A 19,296-nucleotide genomic window follows, 5' to 3' on the forward strand; every position below is an offset into this window, starting at 1 on the left:
TATACACTCTTGTGGAGAAGGGCTGTCTATTTATTTATTTATTTTCACAGAGTATGTCATGCTTAGTATAGTGCTTGACACATATTTGGGATTCATTATTACTTATAAATGAACAAATGATAGCCTCATGTTTATGAAAATAAGTAATCTAGGCTTTTTGCTCACTTATTCATCATAATGAAATTCTTTGGATTGTTGGGGCCTTTGCTGACATTTTTGTTAGGCTCTGCCTAGACTATTTGTCCTGAAGTGACCTTTTAGCCAGTTACATGTAGACATTATCATATTTGATCATTAAAGATGCAACAGAGAACCTCAAACTATTTACACTAAACTAATCATTGGGGGATATATAAATTAACATTAAGTACTTGCATTTATCAAAATTTTCCTTAACTCACAGTTGAGCTATACATAATTGCATAAATTATTTTAAAAAGTGATATTCATAGGAGAAAACCTTGTAATTATGCTGGGTATGAAAAGATAACTGACAGAAAAGAAGATGAAGCTATTTATGCTGCTTAAAGTAATTTAGAAAAGTGCCCAAACACTTTGGTTATGGTCTTGTGACTGCCAAAATCAGATGCTAAAACTTGGCATGTTTGAGTTTATATTTTGTCTCCTTTTCCTTATCCTGACACTGCTTGCTGCAATGTCTGGAGAAATAAAGAGGAGAAAGAAGTGGGTCAAGCAAGAGTATGGAACCTGGATAAACCACCAAATTAAAAGTGAATTCAAAGATGAATAAAAGTTGAACAAAAGCACTCAACCTGCTGCTATTATTCATAGAGGGCATGCATTGGTCACATGATCTTAAGACTTCTTTACTTCTTAGTAAAATGAAATCAGTAATATATAGACTATTCACAGTAGCCAAGACACGGAAGCAACCCAAATGTCCATCCGCAGATGAATGGATAAAGAAGATGTGATACATGTGTTCAACAGAGTATTACTCAGCTGTAAAAAAAGAATGAAATAATGCTATTTGCAGCAACATGGATGGACCTAGAGATTATCATACTTTAAGTAAAGTAACTCAGACAGAGAAAGACATATCATGAGATAAAATAACTTGTATTTGGAATCTAAAAAATTTATGCAAATGAACTTATTTACAAAATAGACTCACAGAGATAGAAAACTAACTTATGGTTACCAAAGGGGAAATGGAGTGGAGGGATAAATTAGAAGCTTGTGATTAACATACCCACTGCTAAGCTGCTAAGTCACTTCAGTTGTGTCTGACTCTGTGCGACCCCATAGACAGCAGCCCACCAAGCTCCCCTGTCCACGGGATTTTCCAGGCAAGAGTACTGGAGTGGGTTGCCATTGCCTTCTCAGCAATATACCCACTACTATATATTAATATAAAGTAGATATATATAATTGAATCACTGCACACCTGAAACATTGTAAATCAATTATTTGTCATTGTTGTTCAGTCCCTAATTGTGTCTGACTCTTCATGACCCCATGAACTGCAGCATGCCATGCTTTCCTGCCCTTCACCACCTTCCTGAGTTTGCTCAAACTCATGTTCATTGAGTCGGTGATGGCATCCAGCCATTGCATCTTCTGTTGCTCCCTTCTCCTCCTGCCCTCAATCTTTCCCAGCATCAGGGTCTTTTCCAATTAGTTGGCTCTTCGCATGAGGTGCCAAAGTATTGGAGCTTCAGCATCAGTCTTTCCAATGAATATTTAGGGATGATTTCCTTTATGATTGATACCTAAATTTATATATATATATATATATATATATATATATATATATATGGCAGGAAGAATTAAACAAGGTAATATATGTGAATGCTCTGTGGAATGTTATACCACACAGTTAGCTCATATTAAGATTTTTTTTTTAATTGTAAATAGCTTGGCCTCCTGACTTCTTGAGATTCCTTTAAAAGTCTAAGACTTTTAGGCCCGGGCTGCGGTGAAGAGGACGCTCCGTAGACTCGGCGCCAGCCGGCTCCCTTTCCGCGCTCTGCGACCGCCGCGGCGAACATGGCCTCAGGAGTGCAAGTTGCCGATGAAGTATGTCGCATTTTTTATGACATGAAAGTTCGGAAGTGCTCCACGCCAGAAGAAATCAAGAAAAGAAAGAAGGCTGTCATCTTCTGTCTCAGTGCAGATAAAAAGTGCATCATCGTGGAGGAAGGCAAGGAGATTTTGGTGGGAGATGTTGGTGTCACCATAACCGATCCTTTCAAGCATTTTGTGGGGATGCTTCCTGAAAAAGATTGTCGCTATGCTCTATATGATGCAAGCTTTGAAACAAAGAAATCCAGAAAAGAGGAGTTGATGTTTTTCCTGTGGGCACCAGAACTAGCTCCTCTAAAGAGTAAAATGATCTATGCGAGCTCCAAGGATGCCATCAAAAAGAAGTTCCAAGGCATAAAACACGAATGTCAAGCAAATGGGCCAGAAGACCTCAATCGGGCTTGTATTGCTGAAAAGCTAGGTGGATCCCTAATTGTAGCTTTTGAAGGATGCCCTGGGTAGACCATCATCTGGTGCCACAAATCGAAAGCTTCCGTGTTTAATGTTATCCTCTTGCTATGTATAAGTAAAGCAGATAATGTTTAGGCTAGGGACTCACTGAAGGGGAGCTGTCTTGTCATTTGTGGGGGTAAACTATTCTATGAACATGTGCAAATGGCCCTAAATAAATCTACACTCTAAAACTTTAAAAAAAAAATAAAAAAAAATAAAAGTCTAAGACTTTTAAAATGGCAAACACTTTTTAGTGAGTTCTGTGTGCAGATACAATTCTAAATACCTTATGAATATTAATTCATTTAACCCTTATGTCAACTTTATTATGAAATAAAGAATATTATCATCACCCTTATTTATAGATTAAGAAATGGAAGTAAAAGGAAGTAAAATGGAAGGAAATTTTTTTCCAGAGGTAAAAAAATCTCATAACTACAAAGTAGTGGTTTATATTGGGGAAGTAATGGCCTTGTTCTAGAAAATTCTGCATCTTAACTAAAACTCCACCTCTCTAACTTACCCTTCACCTATAAAGCATGAACTCCATATCTGAGATTTAGCTGCTACAAAGAAAGATTCTTTTCTCCACTTTCTGTCTGAGTGTCCCCCAGCTTTACTTTGCGTCTCAGGTCGGTGCTGTGATACCGGCTCTTACTTCAAGACAGGATTTACTGTTCTACTTTATTTTCTTTTCAGGATACCATGCCAGAGTGCTTTTGAAATTTTGTTATTCTCTGCACCAATGATTTGTCCTCTGAAATAGAGAAATAACATTTGTCATCCTGACATTTGGAGATCTGGACCATGCCATTTGTTCGTTTTTAGCTTTGTTTTAGGTAGTAAATCAGGCAAGATATGGGGCTACCTTACTTAGAGATGAGATGTTATCCATAATAAGAGTCTCTTGGTATCAGAATGTTGTACATAAGAATTTTTTTTCCCCAGAACTTTCCACCTCATACAGAAATGTTTTTCTTTTCATAGACTTTTGTTTTCTCTCTTTTCCTTTCTTACAAATGCAAGGGGTTCTATTTAGCTGTTGAGGTCTTATCTTTTCTGACATAATAGCAAGAATATCTATATTTATTAATCTCCATTATTTCCCTAAGGTGATTTTGGTTATACAAGTCTCAGAACCAATGATTTGATCTGACTTTTAGGAGGACAGGATTAAATTACTTCTGAATAAGCTTAGCTGTATAGACCAAGGAGTTGTTTCATATATGTGTGTGTGTCCATTTCAAATTTAGCAAATCTTAAGAATTTCCCAAGCCAAATTTGAGCATGTTTTGAATCTCAAAGCGAGATGCTGTAGATGTGATTAATAGAATGGTAAAGTTTTTTCAGCACTGATTTTGAACTATTGTAATAATTAAATGTTTAGCTATGTAGACAAGTGTTTAAAAATGGGAAATATTCAACTTTGTCAAATTTTCCAATTCTCTTTTGTGCTTTAGGTACTCTTGAATTATGCCATATTTGACCTAATTAGGTTGAATGTATTAGAAAATAATTCTTTCATGTTTTATACATAAAATCAATGGGAAGCAATGAGAGGTCAATAATATCTTCCTGTTTTGGTAATAGTAGTAGTGAAAGTCCCTTGGTCATGTCCGATTCTTTGCAACCCCATGGACTGTATAGTTTATGAAATTTTCCAGGCCAGAGTACTTGAGTGGGTAGCCTTTCCCTTCTCTAGGGGACCTTCCCAACCCAGAGATAGAACCCAGGTCTCCTGAATTGCAGGCAGACTCTTTACCAGCTGAGCCACAAGGAGTTTTGGACTTTCTGAGGATGTAAATTGCCATTGTTGAAACAATATTGGACACCTAGTTACATATGAATTTCAGGTAAATAGTGAATATTTTGGGGATTGAGCTTCAGTCTCCTCCATTGCAGGCAGATTCTTTACCATCTGAACCACCAAGGAAGGCCTTTAAAACACATGTGAAAGTGAAAGTGAAGTCGCTCAGTCGTGTCCAACTCTTTGCGACCCCATGGACTGTAACCTTATCAGGCTCCTCTGTCCATGGGATTTTCCAGGCAATCTCCTTCTCCAGGGGATCTTCCCAACCCAGGGATCGAATCCAGGTCTCCCGCATTGTAGACAAGTATGTACAAAATCCTACATGGTACATGTTTATACTTTAAAAAAGTTTATTATATAGCAGGGTGCCCTATATTTTTATTTATTGATTTTGGCAACCCTATTCTAGTTCTCGGAGAAGTCAATGACAACCCACTCCAGTACTCTTGCCTGGAGAATCCCACGGATGGAGGAGCCTGGTAGGCTGTAGTCCACGGGGTTGCTAAGAGTCAGATACGACTGAGCGTCTTCACATTCACTTTTCACTTTCATGCATTGGAGAAGGAAATGGCAACCCACTCCAGTGTTCTTGCCTGGAGAATCCCAGGGATGGCGGAACCTGGTGGGCTGCCATCTATGGGGTCACACAGAGTCGGACACGACTGAAGTGACTTAGCAGCAGCAGCAGCAGCTTTCTAGTTCTGGTTAGTACTACTACTACTGCTCCTTATTGGACACTGATTTTTCTCAGGGATTCTATTTAAAACTAAGAATTTTATCATTTCTAAATGTCAAATTGACCCCAAAATGGGATATAAAGGCTTTGTGAACAAAATCAGATAAATAAATACAGAAAGGAAGGCATGCAAAGATTGTAATTAATTCATTTTTGTTCATTTAAGGCTCATAAGGAAGAACAAAAAATTCACCCCTCTTCTCCATGCTAAATCTATCCTGGAGACAGGGTCGTAGGCCAGGGGTTAGACTGAGGCCCCTAAGCCTTATCCTAGCAGCATGGCTACCCCACCTGGTCAGTTCTACAGCTCTCAAACTGGCTCAGCCTTCTTTATTGATAGACGTGTTATATAGAATGTGAAAGCAGCCCACACACCTTATTGCTGCTGGGAAATATTGTATTCAGTGCTCTTCCTTCCGCTTGCTCCCCTGCTTTCTTCCTGCCCTGCCTTTTGTCTGTCCTTGTCCTATACAGGCAGATTCTTTGATAGCCATCAAACACTGGGAGGAATAATCCACTTAAACTCATCTCCAAATCTTAGTACAATGTTTTAGACCTACTAGGTATTAAAAAAATTGTTACACCAAACAAAATGCTATAATCCTATCACAGCAAAGGCTGAAAAATAAAGTGTTCAGATCCTATTTGGGATAATAGGTAAAGTCACTCAGTCGTATGTCCTACTCTTTGCGACTCCATGGGCTGTAGCCTACCAGGCTCCTCTGTCCATGGGATTTTCCAGGCAATAGTACTGGAGTGGATTGCCATTTCCTTCTCCAGGGGATCTTCTCGACCCAGGGATCGAACCCGGGTCTCCCACATTGTAGACAGATACTTAACCGTCTGAGCCACCAGAGAATTTACATTAATATATATAAAATTGAGCAGTGATGTTGACCTGGTTTATACTGATATTTTCTGTAATAGTATTGACTTTTATAATGGGAATGGGTCTTTGCTATGAACCCTGAATTGCCAAGGCAATCCCATTCTAATTTATGTAAACAATAGTATTATTAAAATCATGATAAATATTCCCTTTCCCTCTTAAACACAGGTTAATGAGAGTGGAAGTGCCTTCACCAGGGACAAGAAATAAATAAAGTGAAGTCTATTTAACTTTTTTGTTTGTTTGAATTGGATACTTTTGTAAATTTTCCAAGCTTTAACTTTTATTTCTCAAGTTTTAGCTTAATCTATTGAAAAAATAAACTAAAAGTAGTGTTGATATAAAAAAAAGAATAATTTTATTTGGTAGATCTTATTTTACTCACTTTTTTGGTGATTCGTAAAGTACGTATCTTTCTGTGGCTAAAACAAAGTGTTGTTTTTCTGAACTTTGATCCAGAAATGCAAATAAAGCACATAAAATGAGCACCAACACACACATATATTCTTTTCTGCTACATATTATTACAAAATATTTAAGATTCTTTTCCATTATCAGTTATTACGTAATACTAAATTTAGTTTCTGTGTTATACAATATGTCCCTGTTTATTTATTTTAAATATAGTAGTGTATATATGTTAATCCCAGATTCCTAATTTATCCCAGGACCTCCTTTCCCCTCTGGTAACTATAAATTTGTTTTCTACATCTGTGAGTTTATTTCTGTTTCATAAACAAATTCATTTGTATCATTTTTCTTTTAGATTACATATATAAATGATATGATATTTGTCTTTCTCTGTCCAACCAAATTTTGGCATTCTTAATTCCATCTTGGGACTTGGTTACCAGGCAGGCTTTTTTACTTGCCATCAAGAATATAATCTACAACTCTTCACTGATAAAGAAAACATTGTTGATGGAAGAAGAATCTTCTTAGGAAGCTGAATCTCCTTTTTGGTTCCAGAAGTGGCTAACCACTTACTGAGAAAACTTGAACTAAAGAAAATATATTCAGAACACTGACAGTTCAGTGAGGATTGTTATTCTAACAGAAAAATATTTGACCTCTAGGCAAGGGCTTTGACTCCGTGCCCTTTCCCCCAAACAGGCTGTCTGACTGTCAGGCACTCAGATAACTTATCCATCGTGTGACAGCTTGTGCCCTGGAAGTGACAGTGTGTCTGCAGTGGGACAACATGTGGCTGCTTGGTGGAGTGTAGCAGAGGGGGGATGTCTTTGTTTTTCTAAGGCTCTCTAGTATGTGACTAGTTCAGTTAATAGTTACAGTAATGTATATCCAGTCACTTCTCAGGGAATGGACTATTCATGAAACATGCTTTTGTTCAGATCAGCTGAGTTATTGGCAAGCGGAATATTCTTCAATTTTAGTTATTCTCAAATTCCTTCTTCTCACAAGGTTACCTTGTGCAGGGCACTTGGGTGAATAGCATTTCCATCTCCTTTCCTCACATGTTGAAGCCCCGAGAGGTCTTCTTAATCAAGCAAGGGTGAGGAAAGTAAAGGGGAGCAGCTGAAAGAAAGATCCATTTTCGTGGCCTGTCGTCTGTTGATTTCATTTTCAGACAGAAGTATACCACCATGCCAATGTCTTTGGATCCTTGACTTCTTCAGGAAATCATTTTGCCTGGAATCATTATCCTTCTCAATATAATTTAGTTGCATGGTTGTTTTGCGCAAACCACAATGTCAGTTCTCTCCTGAATTTTTCAGTTTTTGCTGTCACCATCCTTAGGAAGCTCACATTACAGCTAGCCCAGCCCGTCAAGCTGCCCTGCAATCGTAAGCTACAGCACAGCATAGGACAGAATGTTAGACTGGAACTTGCCTGGGATGGCGTGGCCGCGTATTTCCTATTTATTCCTGAAGAAGCTTAACTCTGAAGTTCCTCAGCATTAACAAACAAGAGGAGCTACCAGATGATCTCTAACAGGTCCTCCAAATCTACAGCTGAGTAATGTCAGGTGACCTTTTTATCAGTGGGCTTCTTATGATCATGAGAGTAAAGTGACCTTCCCTTTAGGCCCTGGTGTTGGGTTATTTCTTTGTATCTGATTTTGATCTTGCCTCATTCTATAGGGATTGTTTCTGGTCTGTACAACATTCTTCAAAGGACACATTCATAAAGGCCGTTTTCCAGTTGAGTCTAGAGACACTTACTTCCAGGCATGATACTTGTGTCGCTCTATCATAAAGTTCCAACATGTCATATTACTCAGAATGGTCCATTCATAAATAGGCTGGGTTCAAAACACAGACCCTTGTTTTTTTAAAAATAAGCTAAGCCTCTCTGAGGTATCAGGCTGCTCTCAAGTGTTTGTCCATTGACTCTATTTTTTTCTCCTAGAGAATGGACTTACTTTCCTTGTCTCTGCTTTGAATAGGAAAACAACAATAACAAATTGATGAGAATGCTTTGTTTGTAAAGGGAAGGTGGGGGCAGAGAGAAGGCAAAGGATGTGTGTGGGTGTGTTTGTGTGCACATGGGAACTCCAGGGAGGAATAGCATTTGTGAGATGTTTTCCTGGAGGAACAGTTTCGAATTTGTTTTGGTGTAAATTGAGCCAGAAGTTTGAAAATAAGAAGCAACTTCATAAACGTTTGCTCTCTGTATCACCACCTTGTTAAATCAATGCAGCATTTGAACCAGTTTTGTTTTTCTAATTCCATTGTACACTTGGGAAAGCAGAAGGTGTTTTGCAGAATCTGGCATTATGCAGAATCTGGCGTTTGGTTATTTGGAGAAGGCTGCTTTACCCACTAGGTCACAGTAAACAACTACAGACGCTAAGAATATGTTGACAGTGTCAGTAGTGAAATCTTTGCCACACAGATTGTGAAAAATTGAAGGAGGGTGGAAAATAACTTATTTTGCTAACAATCTATTTCCCATCTGTAGTTTGTATCTGCTGAAGCTGGAAGTCCTTGCCTCCCCTCCTCAAAGTCTGTCTCTTTTCTTTGACAGACGTGCTTCCTTGAAGTTTTCAGTTCAGATGACTGTTATTAACAGCAACCTTTAGAGTACATTGGGGATTAATTTAATTTTTGATATGTATTTTTAATATGGTTTCAAGATGCTAGAATGTAGATACAGTTCTTGTTAAAAAAAAAAAAAAAGTTTAGACAGGTTGATTCATTTAACTACCCAGCAGGATATGATTACTTTTTCTAAAGTTAAATTCCAAAGAAGAAAATCTAACAACTTCATCCACATACATAAGCACACACTATATAAATAAATGTATATATGCATATCTATACACACACACACACAATGTGGTAGTGACGTCTCAACCAGGCAAGAAATGTTTTCTTAAGTGGAAATTGATTGGGTTTTAATTAATATATAAAAGCATGTCTTACTTTGGTCTGTTTTCCCTTTGGATCAACTATGATGTATTAAATAAATGTGTTTTTTTGTTTGTTTCGATGAGCTACTGATATATTTAATACATGAAAATAAATACATGACTATTACACTTTTTAAACGTCTATTTACGTATCATCCAGATCCTTGTGTTCCCCACTGGTCCACACATGGTGCCTGGGAAAATTCCTGAGGCCTTCAGACTCAGCTGGAAACGTATCCTGAGCAGGAGCTTGGCTTGAAGGGAGGGAGGAGGAACCCTCCGGGTTGGTAATCATACCATTTATTCACACTTGGAGGCGAGACAGTGTTGATGGAGGAGGTGGGGGGACACTCCTGGGGGACTCCCTCTGGGTTGGCACTGATACACCATGTGGCTATGACAGGACTGGCAATAGGGATTGGAGGGATGATCCTCTAGTCCTTGTCAGTGTGAAAAGTGGGGAGCAACCAGAGATGGTCAGAGGGGGGCATTGCCCCCCTGGTTGTGACTCCATGGGCAAATGTACAGAAAGGACCAAGAAACTCATTTCCAAGGGGGCTTTGCTTTCTGGGTGGCTCCGCCTTGTGGGGGTAGGGAGCATAGCTGGCACTGAAATGCTGACTGAAGGAGTGCTGGGAATCACCAGGGGTCTCTGGAAGGTGACCCCTGAAGGGGCAGGCCTGGGACCTTGAGGCTCATTTGTGCAGTGGGCACTGGCAGGTGGTGACCTGTGCCAGGGACATTAAAATGGGTGAGGAAGTGGGAATGCTCCTGCCTCAGAGGGCGTGGGGTGTCTAACCCATTCATAGACAGCCTCCAGGAGCTGGCCACCACCCTGCACTCTGTCTTTGAGGGACCAGCTGGGTGAACAGCTTGCACTGGAGTCTCCTTGGGGTGGGGTGAATGGCTGCCCCTAGGGATAGCTGGGGTTGTCCAGAAGAGGGCATGGAGCTTTGCAGCGTCTGCCTTCACCATTCACTTGGCCTCCCAGCTGGTGCTCTCAGGTCAGAAGCCAAAGAGAGACTCATCGCAGTAAGAAGGGGTCTGCCTGATCAGTCTGTATTTGTTCTTCCTTGGTATGAGGGTTGGGGTGCTGCTGCTGGAGGAGGTGTACTCGTAGCTCCCCTTGGCCCCTGATGCCTGTGACACCCCTGTCTCCACTCTTTTGGTTCTGCTGGCCTTCTTCCTCCAAGGTGTGTCAAAGTCTGGTGGTATGGGCCAGGTGCCTGCAGGGCTGCCAAACAAAGTCTCCTCCACTTGTGACGGCCTAACCTTGATCTGGTGGCTGCCCCCGCAGCGGTGCTGAATGTGAAGGGTCTGCATCTGGCTGATGGCCAGCTCCACTGGGGTCTTCATGCCGCCCATGGTCCTGAGTGGCAGCAGGGGTGCTCTGCCTGCCAGGTCCTGCCTAAAGGGCTCCCTCCTGCAAAGAGATTTACAAGCATGATCTCATTTCATCCTCTCAACAGTCCTGTGAGTTAGCTTCCATTATGTCCATTCTACAGATGATAAAATTGAGGCTTCAAAGGGTGAAGTCACAAGTGTCAGTCACACCTGAGCATCTTGGCTCACTGACGTCAGTCGCAACCCTCAGTGTCCCATGCTCCCAGGCCTGGACTCCTTTGCAGGGGTGCATGGGCACCGGTGGCACACGCTGTACATCCAAATCCACAGCTCTGAACTCAAGGAGCCTGTGACTCCTGAAAGTTCAGGCCACCCTCAGCCCCAGCTCCATGAGAACTGACTCAACACCGGCATCTGGGCCCTAGTGATCTAAATAGATATTTCTATAACTTTGTTCTTACTGAACCTTTATTTTTCAATGATTGGACCCTCCAGATTCTAATGGAAATTAAGAAGTTATTAATATGTTGAGAGTATGCAGGTGTATTTTATTTTAGCTGTTAGTTTGTATCTGCTACAGTTAGGAAACCTCTTTGTCTTTCTTTTTTTTTAGGCCTCATGGGAACTCGATTTCAATGCTGAATATGTAGGTAGAGTTATAAATTTTATGTGTTGTAGATATGCTAATAACAAGTCAGTCTTTTCTTATGGCCTTTCCAAGAAATCATTCTGGAGAAGAGGCAGCAGAAAGTCTGTCTTGCTGTTTTTGAGCTCACAGAGAGTGACTGATACTCAGGAAAAAATGAAAATGTTTAATTTTTATATTTCCACCTCAGTTTGAATGCAGATGAAAGTTGCATTTTTATTTATGGCTTGAAGGATAGCAAGGCCTGATAAGAAATCATAAAGAAAGATGGAAACCTCAATAGCAAATTTCATGCTGAAAATCTCATCATTTGTCACATATCAGTGACTAAAAAAAAAAATAGAGAGGAAACTTGGATTTGTGCCACACACTAAACTTTAAACATAGCTGAAATTGCACTGTGTTGTAGGCCATTCAAAGAGCATATGCAAAGGTCTGTGTTCTTCTCTGGTTGAGCCATTGTCCTGTGTACACCCTGGAAACCTAGATTCATTCTGTGGGAGAGTTAACTTTCCAAATAGCTTCCCTCTTTTTTCCTGACACATTGCAGTCTTAAAAGTGCCAGTGTTGTCACAATCTTTATAAGACAGAGACGAGGAGAGACTTTGATCAGAAAGACTGTTGCAGTAGGGAGATTGCTCTCATCTTAGAAATCTGCAAGCATGTCAAAAATCATATAGAAAAAGGTATGAAAAAGTTACCTGTTGCAAAGATATTTCCCTCATACCCTGTGCCTCTGGCCATATGAAGATCCGTGCTTTGCACAGAAAGACAAGAGGTCAAAAAGATAGCTAAGGATATTGAATTAATGCATTTGGTAGTGTGGAGGTTAGAGGGCAAGAGGCCTCAAGATTTCTCATGGTCACCTAATTGCATTAACACCCTGTAAAATTAACTCAATTTTGAGGAGCTAAACTCCATGAAGTAGGGACCTTTATACTATGCATTTCATTTTAATTGAGAGACAGTGTCTAAAATAGACATTGGAATCAGATGACTCAGGTTTTTTATCTCAGTCCTATCTTTTATCAGCTGGGAGATATTGAACAAATGGTCCAGTGTCTTTGAACACTGCCTTCTTTGATTTATAAATCAGGAATGGTTATCAAAAGATCCTAATGAGATGGTGCAAGTCAATATAAACATGGAACTTGTGTAAAAATGTTAGATATAATTAATAATGAGTAGTTTCCAATCTTTTTTAGAAGCATCACTTACTTGCAAGTTAATTAAAAACCAATTAGCTATAATATGTTAGTGGAAAAAAAAGTTAACAGGGAGTGGCAAAGCAGACTTCTAAAAGATTGGGACAATTATGTACATAGCCTGAATTTATTGATTTAATGCTAATTATTTTTAGCTTGAGTGAGTTTGTCAGACATATAATGGTTGTATTAATATATCTTTGCTAGTTGGATTGGCTTAATTTTCCATGTAATTTTCAAGGCAGCATTGAACAGACAATAGCTGTCATATGGGTTATTAGAGAACATTGCAGTTACTTTACACTAAAGAGTTGTCATTTTGGGCAATGATTTTAGAGAGAAGTGTAGCAATAAAACACTGTTAGATTTATATTTATCCATTCCATTGGAAGAGCTTCAAAGGAAAAGAAAATACACATCAACAACTCTAATGAAGTCAGTTTTATTTCAGTGATTTACACATAAAACTTTCATTCTTAAAAGAGAATGATATAGGACTTATCCCACTGAAGAAGACTATTGAAACTCCGTTGGTTAGAAATGGGAGATCCATTCATTATCTATAAGGCTAGTGACCCAAATATTTTTGACCAGTATTCACAGGAACTAGTGATCAAAATTCGTTACTCGAATATGTGAATTCTTAATACAACCTCTGGAAATTCCTGGGTTTCAGGGAAACATTTGTGACCCAGGAGAAATAAGGAGAAGTTCAAGTGAACTATTTCTGTGACTATTTATAAGGGGAATTTTTAAAGAGGCCCACAGAAGGCTACAATTCATCATGAGACACCAAGGAAGAGCACCCAGGAAACTACTCTGATGACCTCCAAGATGCCGTGTTTACCTTTCTGCAGCTCCCACTTATGTGCAGTGGCGTGTGGCTGGATGCTGCTGGAGGAGGCGAAAGGAACATTCCTTAAGCTCACAAACACAGAGTGCTAGAAATCTGAGGGCTTTTGACATCATTTGGTTTAAACTTCTCTTTTGGTGGAGGAGGTGAATGAGGTTGAAGTAGTTTGAATTCCACAAATACTTATTGCCCCAAGGAAACAGATGAAGGTAATTAACAATTGTTATGTACTTTGTAGTTTTTTCAGTATATCCTATACCACAAAGCTATATTTAGGTATATCTATTTATATCTATATCTATATTTATATTTATATCTATATTTATATCTATTTATATCTATTTCACATATGAGAATATTGATGTTCAATAAGGGTAAGAAATTTTCATAAAGTTCACCAGCTAATAATTATTGGGATTTGAACCCAGAATGACCTCACCTTTGCGTTATGTGAGAGTGTCTCCTTAGGACCAGAATTCATTGTGATGAAGAAATCCACTTTGACTTTAAAGTATTGATTTCTTTTTCTTTTTATATTATGATTTTCTGTGAAAGCATTGAATCTGAGTAGATAAAGTGGAAGATATAATCCAAGAAGGGAGACAGGAAGAAAAAAATTCTATGATGCTGAAGTAATATCAGTGCTAGGATGAAGTAACTGGTAAGTGGATGAATGTAATAAAGCAGAGCAAGGAAAGTAAATTCACTACTTTGGGAGCTAGGTAAAGACCTGAGAGCCTAGAAAATTAAGCTATACCTTTACTGAGAGATTAAGAAAATTGGAGTATGCAAAATTCTAAAGATGTGAGAAGCACATAGAACTATAACTCAAGAATTACTGATGGATAGTTTCTTTCAGCTGTTCAGTTCAGTCTCTCAGTTGTACCTGACTCTGTGACCCCATGAACCGCAGCACACAAGGCCTCCCTGTCCATCACCAGCTCCCGGAGTTCACCCAAACCCATGTCCATTGAGTCAGTGATGCCATCCAGCCATCTCATCCTCTGTTGTCCCCTTCTCCTCCTGCCGTCAATCTTTTCCCAGCATCAGAGTCTTTTCAAATGAGTCAGCTCTCCACATCAGGTGGCCAAAGTATTGGAGTTTCAGCTTCAACATCAGTCCTTCCAATGAATACCCAGGCCTGATCTCCTTTAGGATGGACTGGTTGGATTTCCTTGCAGTTCAAGGGACTCTCAAGAGTCTTCTCCAACACCACAGTTCAAAAGCATCAATTGTTTGGTGCTTCATCATTCTTTCAGCTGAGGACTCCAGAAAAGAGTTAATTGACACACCTACCCAGGTTGTGAACTGTTTCATGGAGATATAAATCTTAGATTCATTGGAACCACTAATTGTTTAACTCCAGCTGAGTTTGAAGGAACAAAATAAAACATTTGTTTCCAAAACTGTGTTCCAAAGGAAACTTCAGTAAGAAGGGAAGAAAGACTTCGTGCTAAAATAAGCTTTGGCAATACCACAAACTAATTTTTTGCTCTTGGACAGTTTCAGGAAAGAAACCTGATAGACTTTGTTTAGCCCAGAATTTTCCAAAGAGATTTGACTATGGAACACTTTTTTTGGTAATGTGTATTACTGTATGGAACAAAGTGTATCAACATACAGTTCTTGAATACCTAGTGATATTTTTTGGCCTGTCAACTTATTTGAAAAGGGAAAAAATTAAAGACCAAAAACCCTGAAATAAAATACTAGTAAACAGAATCCAACAGCACATTAAAAGAATCATACACCATGATCAAATGGAGTTTATCACAGGGATGCAAGTATTCTTTAATAGACCCAAATCAGTCATTGTGATATACCATATAAACAAATTGAAAGATACAGATTATATGATAATTTTGATGCAGAGAAAGCTGTTGACAAAGTTTAATACCCACTTATGATAAAAAAACTCTCCAGAAAATAGGCATAGAAGGAACATACCTCAACATAATCAAGGCCATATATCATAAGCCACAGTAAACATTATTCTCAATGGTGAAAAGCTGAAAGCATATCCTCTCAGATCAGGAATAACAAAGGTGCCACTCTCGCCATTATTATTCAGTATAGTTTTGGAAGTCCTAGCGACAGCAATCAGAGAAGAAAAAGAAACAAAAGGAATCCAGAGAAGAAAAAAAAGAAGTAAAACTCTCACTGTTTGCAGAGGACATGATGCTATACATAGGAAGCCCTAAAGATGCTGCTGGAAAATTACTAGAGCTAATCAATGAATTTAGTAAGGTTGCAGGATACAGAATTAATATACTGAAATCCCTGGCATTCCTATACACTAACAAGAACGATCATAAAGAGAAATTAGGGAAATAATTCCATTCAGCATTGTAACAGAAAAAATAAAATACCCAAGAATAAACCTACCTAAGGAGACAAAAGACCTAAATACAGAAAACCATAAGACAGTGGTGAAAGAAAGATGATACAACAAACGTAGAGATATGTCATGTTCTTGGATTGGAAGAATCAATATTGTGAAAATGACGAATGACAGTACTACCCCAAACAACCTAGAAATTCAAAGCAATCTGTATAAAATTACCGATGGCATTTTCCATAGAACTCAATCAAACAAACAAACAAACAAAAAAATCACAATTGGTATGAAAACACAAAAGGCCCCAACTAGCCAAAGCAATCTTAAGAAAAACGGAGCTGGAAGACTGCAGACTATACTACAAAGCTACAATTATCAAGACAGTATGGTACTGGCACAAAAACAGAAATATGTAAAAATGGAACAATATAGAATTCCAAGAGATAAACACTTGAACCTATGGGAACCTTATCTTTGACAAATTAGACAAGAATTTCATGTTGTTGCTGAATGGAGAAAAGATAGCCTCTTTAATAAGTGATGCTGGGAAAACTGGATGCTATGTGTAAAAGAATGAAATTTAAACACTTCCCAACACTAAACACAAAAATAAACTCAAAATGGATGAAAGACCTAAATGTAAGGCCAGAAACTATAAGACTCTTAGATGAAAATGTAGGAAAACACTTTTTGACATAAATCACAGCAATATCCTTTTTTACCCACCTCCTAGAGTAATGGAAATAAAAATAAACAAGTGGGACCTAATTAAACTTAAAAACTTTTGTACAGAAGACTATAAGCAAGATGAAAAGACAACCCTTAGGATGGGAGAAATAATTGCAAACGGAACAAATGACAAAGGATTAGTCTTCAAAATATATAAGCAACTTATGCAGCTAAATATCAGAAAAGCAACTCAATCAAAAGTGGAAGGAAGACCTAAACAGACATTTCTTCAAAGAAGATATTTAGATGGCCGACAAACACATGACTCATTATTAGAAAAATTCAAATCAAAACTACAATGAGGTATCACCTCACATGAATCAGAATGGCCATAATAAAAAAAAATCTATAAGTAATTAATGCTGGAGAGATTGTGGAGAAAAGGGAACCCTCTTGCACTGTTCGTAGAAATGTAAATTGATTCAGCCACTATGGAGAACAGTGTAGAGATTCCTTGAAAACTAGGAATAAAACTACCATATGACCCAGAAATCCCACTACTAAGCATATACCTTGAGGAAATCATAACTAAAAAGGCACAAGTACCCCAGTGTTCATAGCAGCACTATTTACAATAACTAGGGTATGGAAGCAACCTGGATGTCTGTCTACAGATGAGTGGATAAAGAAGATGTGGTGTGTATATACAATGAAATATTACTTAGCAATAAAAAGGAACACTTTTGAGTCAGTTCTAGTGAGGTAGATGAATTTAGGGCCTGTTATACAGAATGAGGGCTTCCCTGGTTGCTCAGCTGGTAAAGAATCTGCCCGCAATGCCAGAAATGCCAGTTTGGTCCCTGGGTCAGAAAGATCCCCTGGAAAAGAGATAGGTTACCCACTCCAGTATTCATGGGCTTCCCTGGTGGTTCAGGTGGTTAAGAACCCAGGTATTCCACCTACAGTGTGGGGGAAGTGGGTTCAATCCCTGGGTTGGAAAGATCCTCTGGAGGAAGGCATGGCAACCCACTCCAGTATTTTTGCCTGGAGAATCCCCATGGACAAAGGAGTCTGGCAGGCTATAGTCCATGGGATCACAAATAGATAGGACTGTGACTAAACACAGCACAGCATACAGAGTGAAGTAAGAAAGAGAAAAACAGATTTCAAATATTAACATATATATGTATATATGTATGGAACCTAGAAAAATGATACTGATGAACCTATTTGCAGGGCAGGAATAGAGATGCAGACATAGAGAACAGACTTTGGACACAGTAGCGAAAGAGTGGGATGAATTGAGAGTAGCATTGAAACATTTACATTACCACTGTGTAAAAGGGAGAGCTAATGGAAAGTTTCTGTATAATACAGGGAGCTCCACCCAGTGCTCTGACAACTCAGAGGGATGGGGTGGAGTGGGGGTAGTGGTGGAGAAATTTAAGAGGAAGGGGATATACATATATATAATTTATACTTATGGCTGATTCACATTGTTGTATGGCAGAATCCAGCACAATAATGTAAAATAATTATCCTCCAATTAAAAATAAATTTAAAAAGGCATAATTTTGTTTATATATATTTCACTATTTTTGAATAGAAGGTTAATTATTAGATTTTCAGAAATTTCAGTATTTTTTTTTAACAGCCTCATAATGTGCTATGTGCACATAAATTGAGCAGTTCATCTTGGGTTGAAGTATTTGTACATCACTTACTGATTACTTAAAGTTGAGTTCAGGTTTTATTTTTACAATTGTGCATTTGAGCTCCAATTCATAAAAACTGATTAAAATGTTTTATAAAAGCATAAAAGCCATAATAAAAGTATGAGTAAATATATCCTCTCAAAGTCATGTGGCTATAGAAATATATCTATATGTTCTCAAAAAATTAATTAAATACAATAAGTTCACATATACAGCCAAAAGAAAAAAATTGCAGGTAACAGATATAGGTTTGGCTGAAATGTTCTTTCATGTTTTTTCCATAAGATGAGATGGAAAAACCTGAACAAACTTTTGGGTCAACCAAACACAATGAACATTTAGATAGATATGTGTGAATGTGATTTTATAGGATCTGCAACATACTTATTTCTATGATTCTATCAAATATTGACCAGATGCCAAATTATTATGATCCTGTCTTCAAAGTGTTGGTAAATCAGTCAAACCGGATTCTTCTAGGACAAGAATAAAACGAAAATTATGTTTATCCAGAGAACTGCTGAGGTCTCCAAGGTGGCAGAGCACAGTGATCACAATTTTGGAAGCAAGAAAAGGAAGCAAAAGAAAACTGATGAAACTGGAAACCTGAAACTCCAAGTTTGGGGAAGCTTAAAAAAAGTTTACGTAGGAAATTGTTAACTCGTTATTCAGTTGAAGAAGATAGTAAATTTACTGCGCAATACTGTAACTGAAGTGTAGTTGCTTTACAATATTGTGCTACTTCCAGATGCGTAATGTAGTCATTCAGTATTTTGCAGATTGTTTTCCTTTTACAGGTTATTACAGGATAATGGGCATAGTACCCTGTGTTAGACAGTAAAGCCTCGTTGCTTCTCAGTTTTATATGTAACAGTTTGTTAATTCCATACCCCTAATTGGTCCCTCCTTCTTTCTCCCTTTTGGTAACCACAAGTTTGTTTTCTATGTGTCTGTTTCTGTTTTGTATTGGTTTTTAGATTCTACATTTATATGTGGAATATGAGGTCATATAATAGTATTTGTCTTACTCTGTTTGACATTTTACCAAGCATAATATTCTCTAGGTCCATTCACATTGCTGGAAATGACAGTATTTCATTCTTTTTTTGAGGCTGAGTAATAATCCACTGTAACACATGGTGTATGTATGTGTGTACCTGTGTTTGTGTGTGTGTATACATATATATCATTTCTTTTTAATCCAGTCATATGTTGATGA

General features: G+C 38.3%; 2 pseudogenes; one reads left to right on the forward strand and one right to left on the reverse strand.

The window, feature by feature from the left end:
• The first annotated feature begins 1,932 nt into the window (after positions 1-1,932).
• On the forward strand, positions 1,933-2,719 carry LOC138440305 (destrin pseudogene; annotated as a pseudogene).
• Positions 2,720-9,850: 7,131 nt separating this feature from the next.
• On the reverse strand, positions 9,851-10,663 carry LOC138441753 (RBPJ-interacting and tubulin-associated protein 1 pseudogene; annotated as a pseudogene).
• Between the last annotated feature and the right edge of the window lie 8,633 nt (positions 10,664-19,296).

This window comes from Ovis canadensis, chromosome 5 (assembly GCF_042477335.2).
Source record: "Ovis canadensis isolate MfBH-ARS-UI-01 breed Bighorn chromosome 5, ARS-UI_OviCan_v2, whole genome shotgun sequence".
In the NCBI taxonomy this organism is placed as follows: domain Eukaryota; kingdom Metazoa; phylum Chordata; class Mammalia; order Artiodactyla; family Bovidae; genus Ovis; species Ovis canadensis.